Raw genomic sequence first — 9391 nt, 5'->3', positions numbered from 1 at the left:
CTTAAATATAATTAATAAATGCTTCAAGTTTAAATGAAATACTTTCTTCATAATGTATATATATATGAATATATATATATATATTTATATATATATATTATGTTTCGTTTTTCAAAACACATATTGTTGAAGTAATAACCCATTATCTTATCTGAGATTTTCGTTTATTTTATAACGATGATCCTAACGATCCTCCCAAGCCTATTGACCCAATATGTACCGTGTAAAAACTTAGAGATTGAAAAACAAACTTGAATCTGTGGTAAAGGTCTTGAAGTTAAGTAAGATCCTCAAAAAGTAAACTCAAAGCACAATCAATAGACGACGCGCTAGACAGCAACAAAGCAAATGTGGTACACTTGCATCGTTCTCTCCACAACTACGACAGGAATGATTAAATGGAAGATTCAAGCATGGTTACCTAAACAAATCTACCACAACAAACGAAATTTCTGGATTTTTTTCTAAATAACACGGCCAACTTTCATACACAAGCCCACATATTGTTGAGTCTTCCCATTTTTATTAAATTGTGCCCAGATTTTTTATGAGTTTCAAGTGTTCACCATGAAACGCTCTACGTGCCCAAATCGTCTATCTGGCAGTTGTTACTATGACCGGGGACACAAGTGGAGATATATTAAGCTGCATCGAAATCTTCTTACGGGAGATGTAGCAGTCAAAATCAGTACTATATATTCATATATATGGTATCTATATTTCCTATTAATATTATAGCTTCCTTAATAGCAACTCTGCCGGGAAAATACTGCCATTCTCAGGAATGCTTTAATAAATATATTTATTCAGTCCTTGGAATTTCGTCGTTTCCAATTGGTGGGGTTTTTTTGATAGAGTAAATATTTTAAGAAGAAATCCTAATTATGTGATGAGGATATGCACCTTTTCAGAGAAAAGTCTAAAACCCCCTTCGCACTAAATCACAGAATGCACAAAAATACAATAATGACGAAATTTCATTGCTCACTGCGGGCAATTTATGCATATTAACAATCGATGCTTACGAGATTTTAAATTTATGGAACTTATTTTCCTCTTACAATTTAGTGATCAATTGTTATCCGGTGATTGATTAGCTAAATATCTTTATATAACAAAAATGATTTGTAATCGAAATGAATTCAAGTTTCCTGATTGTGGGCACAGATCCATCCCGTGTCTTAAAAGGAAGTATTTTTTCACATACATTTGGAAAGCTCTACTGCAATAGTCTATTAGGACCATAACAATTCTTCTTTTTCTTCTTTGCTTGGCATACTACAAGCAAGTGTCTGAAGCACTTTTACTCAATAATGTCTGTGACCATAATGTCAATAATGTCATTTGGGTGATCCACTATAACAAGAGCTTTATTGAATTAAGATAAGTTATTCAAGTAAATTCACAGAAGTATAGTTTGAAGCCAAATATATCTTCCTGAAATCGTTTATAAGGACTTTTACAATAAAACAATTTAAGGATCGTATACAACTAAGTAAAAATAATTTACAAATCATTACATTAATTCTGACAGAGCACTATACTTTAAACTACCACTTTAAAAAACTATTCCCAGTTGCACTAGTAACACTAGTAGGTTCTATAGAGAAGAGAACTATACCTTAAAATACATGGTATGAGTTTGTCCAGTACTGATACATAAACCAAAAAAAATACCTAAATAGGAATCTTAGCATATATCAGATGAAGAAATAAAACTCAGTAATTTAACTTTAATACCATGATTTACAAAGAAAATTACACTTGGAGATAGTTTTTGAATCCATGAAGTGAAAACAATACATCTCTGATCATAGTGCAAAATCTTTTAACTCTTAACTTGTTAGTTAATAGTGGGAATTATTACGGGTAACTGCCCATTGAGAAGACATGCAGTGAAGCTCAATATTACGACCTCCTTGCACTGTTGACATTGCATGGAGGATGATGAAGAGGAATCACCAATACACCTTCTGTTATAGTGTCCTGTTTTCGCTAGACATAGGCACTTCTACTTAGGGTCGCACTTTTTCAATTCATTAAGAGAGCTAGATTCCATTTCCATAGCTCGTATCAATGGTTTTGTGGCCAATACTAAATGGGTATAATTACAGGTGTCAAATTCTTAAGGGTACCACAATGGACCTTATCTAAGTGAGTCTTCGGGCGGCCACAGTAACCTAAACTAACCTAACCTAAGACCTGATATTATTAAATCACGCCCATGTTAAATTGGAAGTTAACATGGTTGAAGTATCTATTATTTATTATTGGCAGTCTGAAGAAAGTAGAGGTAAGTACTTCTTTTACCGATCTCTAGTGGGCGATTAGCCGATGCTTTTTTAATTTTTACGCATGTGGTACTGTTGACTTCCTCTAATGGAATGTACATATATGGTATACACTAAACCGAGGCCTGTCTGCTAACTTGAGTAAAATGAAAATATCTTCTTTATAATTGTTACAAATTCAATTTGATGGGGTAATTCTTCTGCAATGAGACATTTTCAATGAACGAGTTAAATATTTTAGTAAATTATTTTGCAGATTTTTGTTAATAGATTTACTACCACTCGTTGTATTGTCAGTTTACGAATATATTGTTATATTTAATTTATAAAGATTCATAGTTCAAATTAAAAAAAAAAATTATTATTTTACAAAAATCTTAACCGGAGTCCCAATAACGTCTGCATAGGAATAAATTAAAATCAATTGAATGTGCCAACCTTCTGGAACGGAAGTTGCAGTCACCTCACACACAATACAGTTACACACTTGCCACACTAAATCGGAAACTTAATTACAGGCAAACAAATTTATACACAAAAAAGGCAAACGGAAACGGAAATAGCATATTACTCAAAGCCTACAAGTGTACAAGGACGTGAAGGGAATAACCGAAGGGATTGTAATTGCAAGAGAATGTGTGTTAGGATTAACATTTTGACATGGCAATTGTTAGTTGAAAGTAAGTTAGACATTGGTTTCAATGGAGATAGTTTCATTTAATCCGGATAACTGACATCATGAGAGTATTTTCTATATGTTCTGGAAAATTGTCATTACGTCTGTGGTGTTAAAATGTGTCTGTCGACAATTTTAGATTTCTATATTCTACGAATCATATTTTTTAATATGAGCAAATTTTCTACAATACTTAGTTTTAATCATGACATAAAATTATGAATGAATATATTGTATACCATGAAAGGATTTCATGACAATTATTGACACTATGTAAATAAAAACTATAATTAAATGTTTGTAAATAATATAAATACTTTGTGTGATTTAGTAATTTTGCTTAAAAAATTATAAAATAATGATTATAAAAAAATCATATGCGTACAAGGAAAGTCATACGTCGTTCCGTTTTTCTATTTGGTGAAATAACTTAAATATACAAGTTAAGTACTTACCTTCTTCTCAAAAAGTGTCCGGATTTTGTTGTTTGTTAACTACTCCTTATGTAATAAAGCTTTTTCAAAATTTTTTTTTTGTTGACATATGGTACAAATTTGAGCGCCATCTGTCAATTACTTTGTTTACAGCAGCTATTAATGTGAGACTACCTCAAGTGCATTTAGCGATTTTTCTATTGAAAATTCTTGTTGTACGCGATTTTTTGACCAAATACGGCATCACTGTCATCGCTCAGGCGCCATATTCGCCAGATCTGGATCTATGCGACTTTTTCCTGTTCCCGAAACTAAAATTGCCCTTTCGTGGTAAGCGTTTTGAGTCGATTGAATCGGTAAAAGAAAGTTCGCTGAAGGAACTAAAAATCATACCTTCACGGGCCTACGAAATGTGTATGGAAGATTGGGTTAAGCGTTGGCATATGTGTATCGCTTCAGAAGGAGTATATTTTGAAGGAAATAAAATAAATTTGGAATAAAATTTAAATTTGTGTTTTATTTACGGAATCCGAGTACTTTTTGAGCAGAAGGTATGTACATTTAACGAAGTATAATTCGGCTGCTGGTAGAACTGTACGTCGCTCGGACGCCGAGATAATGTCTGGAAACTATACTTTCGAATCTGTAAAGGATTTCATCTACGTTGGCACCACTGTAACGAACAACAACAATGTCAGGCAAGAGATTAGACGAAGAATCACCATTGTCAATAGGTGCTACTATGGGCTCAATAGACAATTGGGATATACAACTTTTTGTCTTGTCGACAAACAAAATTTACACTCATGGTTGCTTATCCAACCTGTTCTTCTTTATAGCGCAGAAGTGTGGATGTTACAACAAAATTATGAAGCAGCACTCGAAACAAAAGCTCTTCGTAAGATCTTGGCGACGACTACCGCATACGAATGAGCCAAGAGCATAACGAGCTTTATCCCGACATTGATATAATTCAGCGAATTAACAGTTCAAGCTATTTAATATTTCAAGTCATCATGTAATAAATAAATATTCTTATTGCCATATGAATAATAATTTGTATATTTCCAAAACCTATTATTATTTATGAAAATATTCTTAATAATGAAAATAATAAAGCAAATAAAACAAAAAAGGGCTGATTTTTCTAAAATTCCAAATAGTTCCTACAATCCATAGTGCGGGACCTTTACTAGACTGACCCTTTCTCATAGTGCTTTAAAAACATTATAAATAATTATGAGCAGCTACCCAACATTATTAACTTGCAATTCTATTCTAAGTGATATTGTTCAAAATATGCGATTTATTCAGATTAAACTAGAAGATTGTGCTACTCTATCTCGAATTTATTAGTTAACTTTATGTATCTGAGAATTTCGGATAAATAACAAATGCTCAGGAACGAAATTAGTGCTCAAGCCACCATCAACTAACATTCTTAATTCAGCTTAAATAACTGAATTGTGAATCTTCCAGCTAGTTATCCACATAGCTATCCCCATAACAAAATCAACTTACTTGATCTATCAGGACACAAACTCACGATGTTCATGTGGAGTCTACTTATGCTGTGCACTTACCCTATGATGACCACGATTAATATCTTACAAGTTTTTATCTTCAATTGTAAAGGATTACATTAGTTTTTTATCAAATTCCTTTATAAACTTTTTCATTGTTCATTATTCTTAGATCAATCATTGAATAATCTTGAAGATTATACGGAATACGCAAATTAGTCAGTGAGATGGGTGGGACTGTGCAAAAACCCCCCAGCTATCATAGAGTAAAAGTGCCCAGATGCACTAACTCGAAAAAGGCTCAGCACAGCATTATTCTTTTATGTTATTGTCATTAAGGCGTTTTTGTTTTTACACTCCTTCTTCACTTCTTCTTTCCTAAAAAGAAATGGAATCAAATAAATTAATGACAGTTTTTGATAGGTGCCTTCAAAGCCTCTTTTTGTATTGAATTCGTTTATTCACTGTAGGCGAATATTTTTATATTGAATACGTATGTTTAGTGTAGGAAATTTACAGCAGTTACTTTTCAAGTCTCTATTTTGATTCATCTACTTTTGTGAACATAACCCAAATAGTCAATAATCCTGCACACGAGCTGAACTGTCGTCTAAACTTGGTTCTATCTTAGGAGAGTCTTTATTGATCATGCATATTTATGACATTGCTTACTATTGGAGATAATGTGAAGACTTGATATCACTCACAACAACATAATATTAAAAAAATTCAGTAAAACAAATGTTACCTCATTTCATTCTTTCCGATGTGACTAAATTGTTAACTATGTTTTTATAGTTCATTATTACTGCATTTCTTTATTTCAGAGTTTCCTTCACTCCGATTTGAATTATATTAAACTTTAAACTATGTTTTCCTAGTTCTGTTTATCTTTAAATACCGCTTTGTTTCCTTAACTCCGATTTGGATTTCATGGAACCTTATTCTATATGTTTATAACTCTTTCGGGAATATATAATGAATCCTAATCCCATTCCCTTGCTTTCTTAAAATGAAATTACTTATACGTTCCTCGTTTCCATATGCGATAAACGTTATTAGACTTACCAACTTTCCACAGAACCTTCATAAAACGATGTTAGAGTATTTGAAATCCTTTTAATGTCGCGAATGCCATTGTTTTTAGCATTTTGCTATGTTGGCAGAATTGTTGGTTAATGTCATGAAAATGCATAAAAAGTGGGTGGATTGTTTGGCGAGAGGAAACTGCATTCGTTTGGATTAGTTTTTAGTGCAACAGTTTTCCTTTTTATTTTTATGTGCGAGCAGAAGGGATTAAAATGGGAAATGATTATTGTTGACAGTTGAGGTTGTTTGAGCTTCACACTTCCCTATACAAACATGTGGATAAAATACAGTACAGCCAATACCTTTCCGGCACACATGACACGGAGAAAATCGCATAAAGTGCGCCTCTTACTTTGTGTGATTTAGAAAAAAGCTTTTAAGCTCTGCTACAAAAATTGTTTGCATTAAAAACGCCTTTCTTAAGTATGCACCATGGCAACCCTAAGCACCAAACAGCTGCACTTTTTATCAAAAACATCAAAAAATAAATAAAAAAATATTATTTATTCTGTTATTTCAAATACTTTATTTTGTTGTTTCAAATATTTATTAAAAAAAAAAAAGATAAATTTTTTATTTTACATACCCGATGGGTGGCCAGCACTAATAACGTTCTCTTGTTAAAATATTTTGTGCGCTAAATACACGGATTAAGTAGCAACAATCTTTGGCTCATATCTGTTAGTCTATTTAGCTCGGCGAGAAATGAAATAAAATGCTCGTAATGATGTTTATAATCTTTGAACTTCGTTGTTTTGAGTTAATTTATATTCATAAACCAAATTGGTGTACAATTACCGTCCAATTATATCTACGGTACAGCATAAGTGGGCTGTGGGTGGCTGCTTTCCATATTAGGATGACATGCTTTTGTACATATTGTCTTCGTTCTTTTATCTTTATCCCTGTGGGGAGTATTATTTGCTCGCCTTTTGTCTTTATATTCGACAACCGAGTTTTCTATTTTCTATTTTCATTTTTGTTTTTTTTTTCTTTTGCAAGTGACTTGACAGTTTGTAGAGATTGTTTTTGTTGTTGTTGTTGTTTTTATAGTAGTTCTTTTTTCGAAAGTCACGAGAGGGGCGATTTTTTGGCGCCTCTCTATACGGCGTCACTCATGTCATAGCATGTCACCTATTTTCAGACATTTTGCCTGTGGCGGTATACGGCTGATTGCCTGCCATACTCCATACTTCATACTCCACTCGCCATTTGCCATTTGCCACTCGTTTCTCGCTACTCGCTGCTCGCTGCTTTCCATTTACCATTTACCATTCACCATTTGCCACTTGCCGCTTGCCGCTTGCCACTTGCCACTTTCCACTTGCCGCTGTGTATTACTGCTCTTTTCTAATGAAAATCTGTTAAGTCAGCCGCATTTTTGGCGCCAGACATATTTTAACCAGCTGTGTGTACTTCTATACAGTTCAACAAGTTAAAGTATTTTTGTTTATAAATTGGTAAAGTTCTAAAGCAGAATACTGGAGCACGTTGTGGTGGAAATATTTAATAGCTACCCACACACAATCCCTCGTTTTAATTTTCACATCATTCTTATTATCATCATAATGTAGTTCCTAATGCTGCTCTTGTTCTCTTGTTGCTCTTGTTGTTGTTTGTGCTCCATTTAAATTAAATTTATTCAAAACGCGTGTCTGCTTAAGCTCGGCAATAATTTCGGTTTCAATTTAAAGACTTCTGTAGTAAAATTATTCCAACCCTTGGTTAAGTTGTTTGTATGGTATGTTACTTCTTAAGTCAGACCAAAGACACTGACACTACATACTATACAAACAATCACTTCTTTATGACTACTTGCTTTGAAACTATTTGATATTATCACTTTATTAAATATAATTTTATGTGAAATTCTTAAGGGGGTTTCCGGTTGCTGAGTTTCCATTTTAAATAAGGTCATATTAAAGAAAATCCTTTAAGAAAAACAACCAAAAGAAAAGTAAAAATTCCATATGGACTAACTGACTTTACTGTCGCAGATCCTCTGTTGCATATTTTAAGTAAATTATTTTTGAAGCGTAAATTTAATAAAAAAATAAATATTATGTAGAAAAGTTTTTCCTATATTTATTCAAATTGGAAATAACAAACTTTTTGCCTTTACGCATACTCGTCGTAGCTCATTTGTGGCATTATTGCTCACTTCATGTTTATTTAACCCGTACAAATCACCTTAAGGCCATCAGTTCTTTACTTTAACTTTGCTGTTTATGTTAAACCCAAGGGGTTCCGGGCAAATATATTAACTGCGGTACATTATGAATTCTATTTCTCTTTATTAGCATCATTTCCTGCATTGATTTTCAATGCGCAAATATTGTACTCCTTCGATTGTATATTCCTTCGATACCAGCATAGCCAAGAGAAGTCGTCTTTCGTTTGTTTAATATGAGTTTTCTTTGAAACAAACTGCATAAAAATTTAATTGCTTTCATGCTTTTTTACCATCTAGCAGATATATAAAATTTAATATATGAGATATGAACTAAAATACGAGTACTATACACAACATATCAACTGATTTTAAAATAAAATTTCTTTTCAGAAGTAAAATTCAGATAAGCACATTTTAAAGGATTTTATTTAAAGAAAATGTTCATTTTTTATTTATTCATTTAAAGTAAGAAAATATGATTAACAGTAATTCAATATGAGAACCCTGGTAGTTAGACCTTTTCAACTTATGTTATCTTGAATGATATGTAATACATATATAAAGAATTTATTTTAAAAAAATATTCATTATTTATTTATTTATTTATTTATTCATTTAAAGTAAGAAAATATGATTAACAGTAATTCAATATGAGAACCCTGGTAGTTAGACCTTTTCAACTTATGTTATCTTGAATGATATGTAATACATATATATAGTACATGTATACAAAAGTAGTATTCCTTTTGTTTCTTGGTACGCTGAGGAGAATTTTTTTTGAACACTTTAAAATTACTATGACAATAATAACGGTAAAGAATAATTTGCAGAAAACCTTATGTTATGTATAGCTTTAACATATTTTAAGATTTTGAAAATGTATAATCCAAACCACTAAAACTACATTTAATTGTGTAGAATTTAAAGCTAAACACTTAACCTCTAACTTTACGAATAGATTTCTAGTTTCAAGTTAGTTTTGACCCCTTCTGTATTCGCTAGGTCATCTAGACAGACTTCTAGTAGAGTAATACCAAAGAAGGCTGTAAATCATTTTAAATATCTTATATTGCTTAATCTACATTCGGTTAATGTTGGTAATAGAAGTACTACCATTCTGGCAAACCATAGAAATTTTTAAAATATAATTGAGCCCTGCAAATTTTCAGATGCTTTACAGATGCTTTAAGAAGAGACACCGGAGC

Source organism: Teleopsis dalmanni, chromosome 2, assembly GCF_002237135.1.
Source record: "Teleopsis dalmanni isolate 2A chromosome 2, ASM223713v2, whole genome shotgun sequence".
Classification (NCBI taxonomy): domain Eukaryota; kingdom Metazoa; phylum Arthropoda; class Insecta; order Diptera; family Diopsidae; genus Teleopsis; species Teleopsis dalmanni.
The sequence above is the reverse complement of the archived record's forward strand: the minus strand, read 5'-3'. Positions refer to the sequence as shown.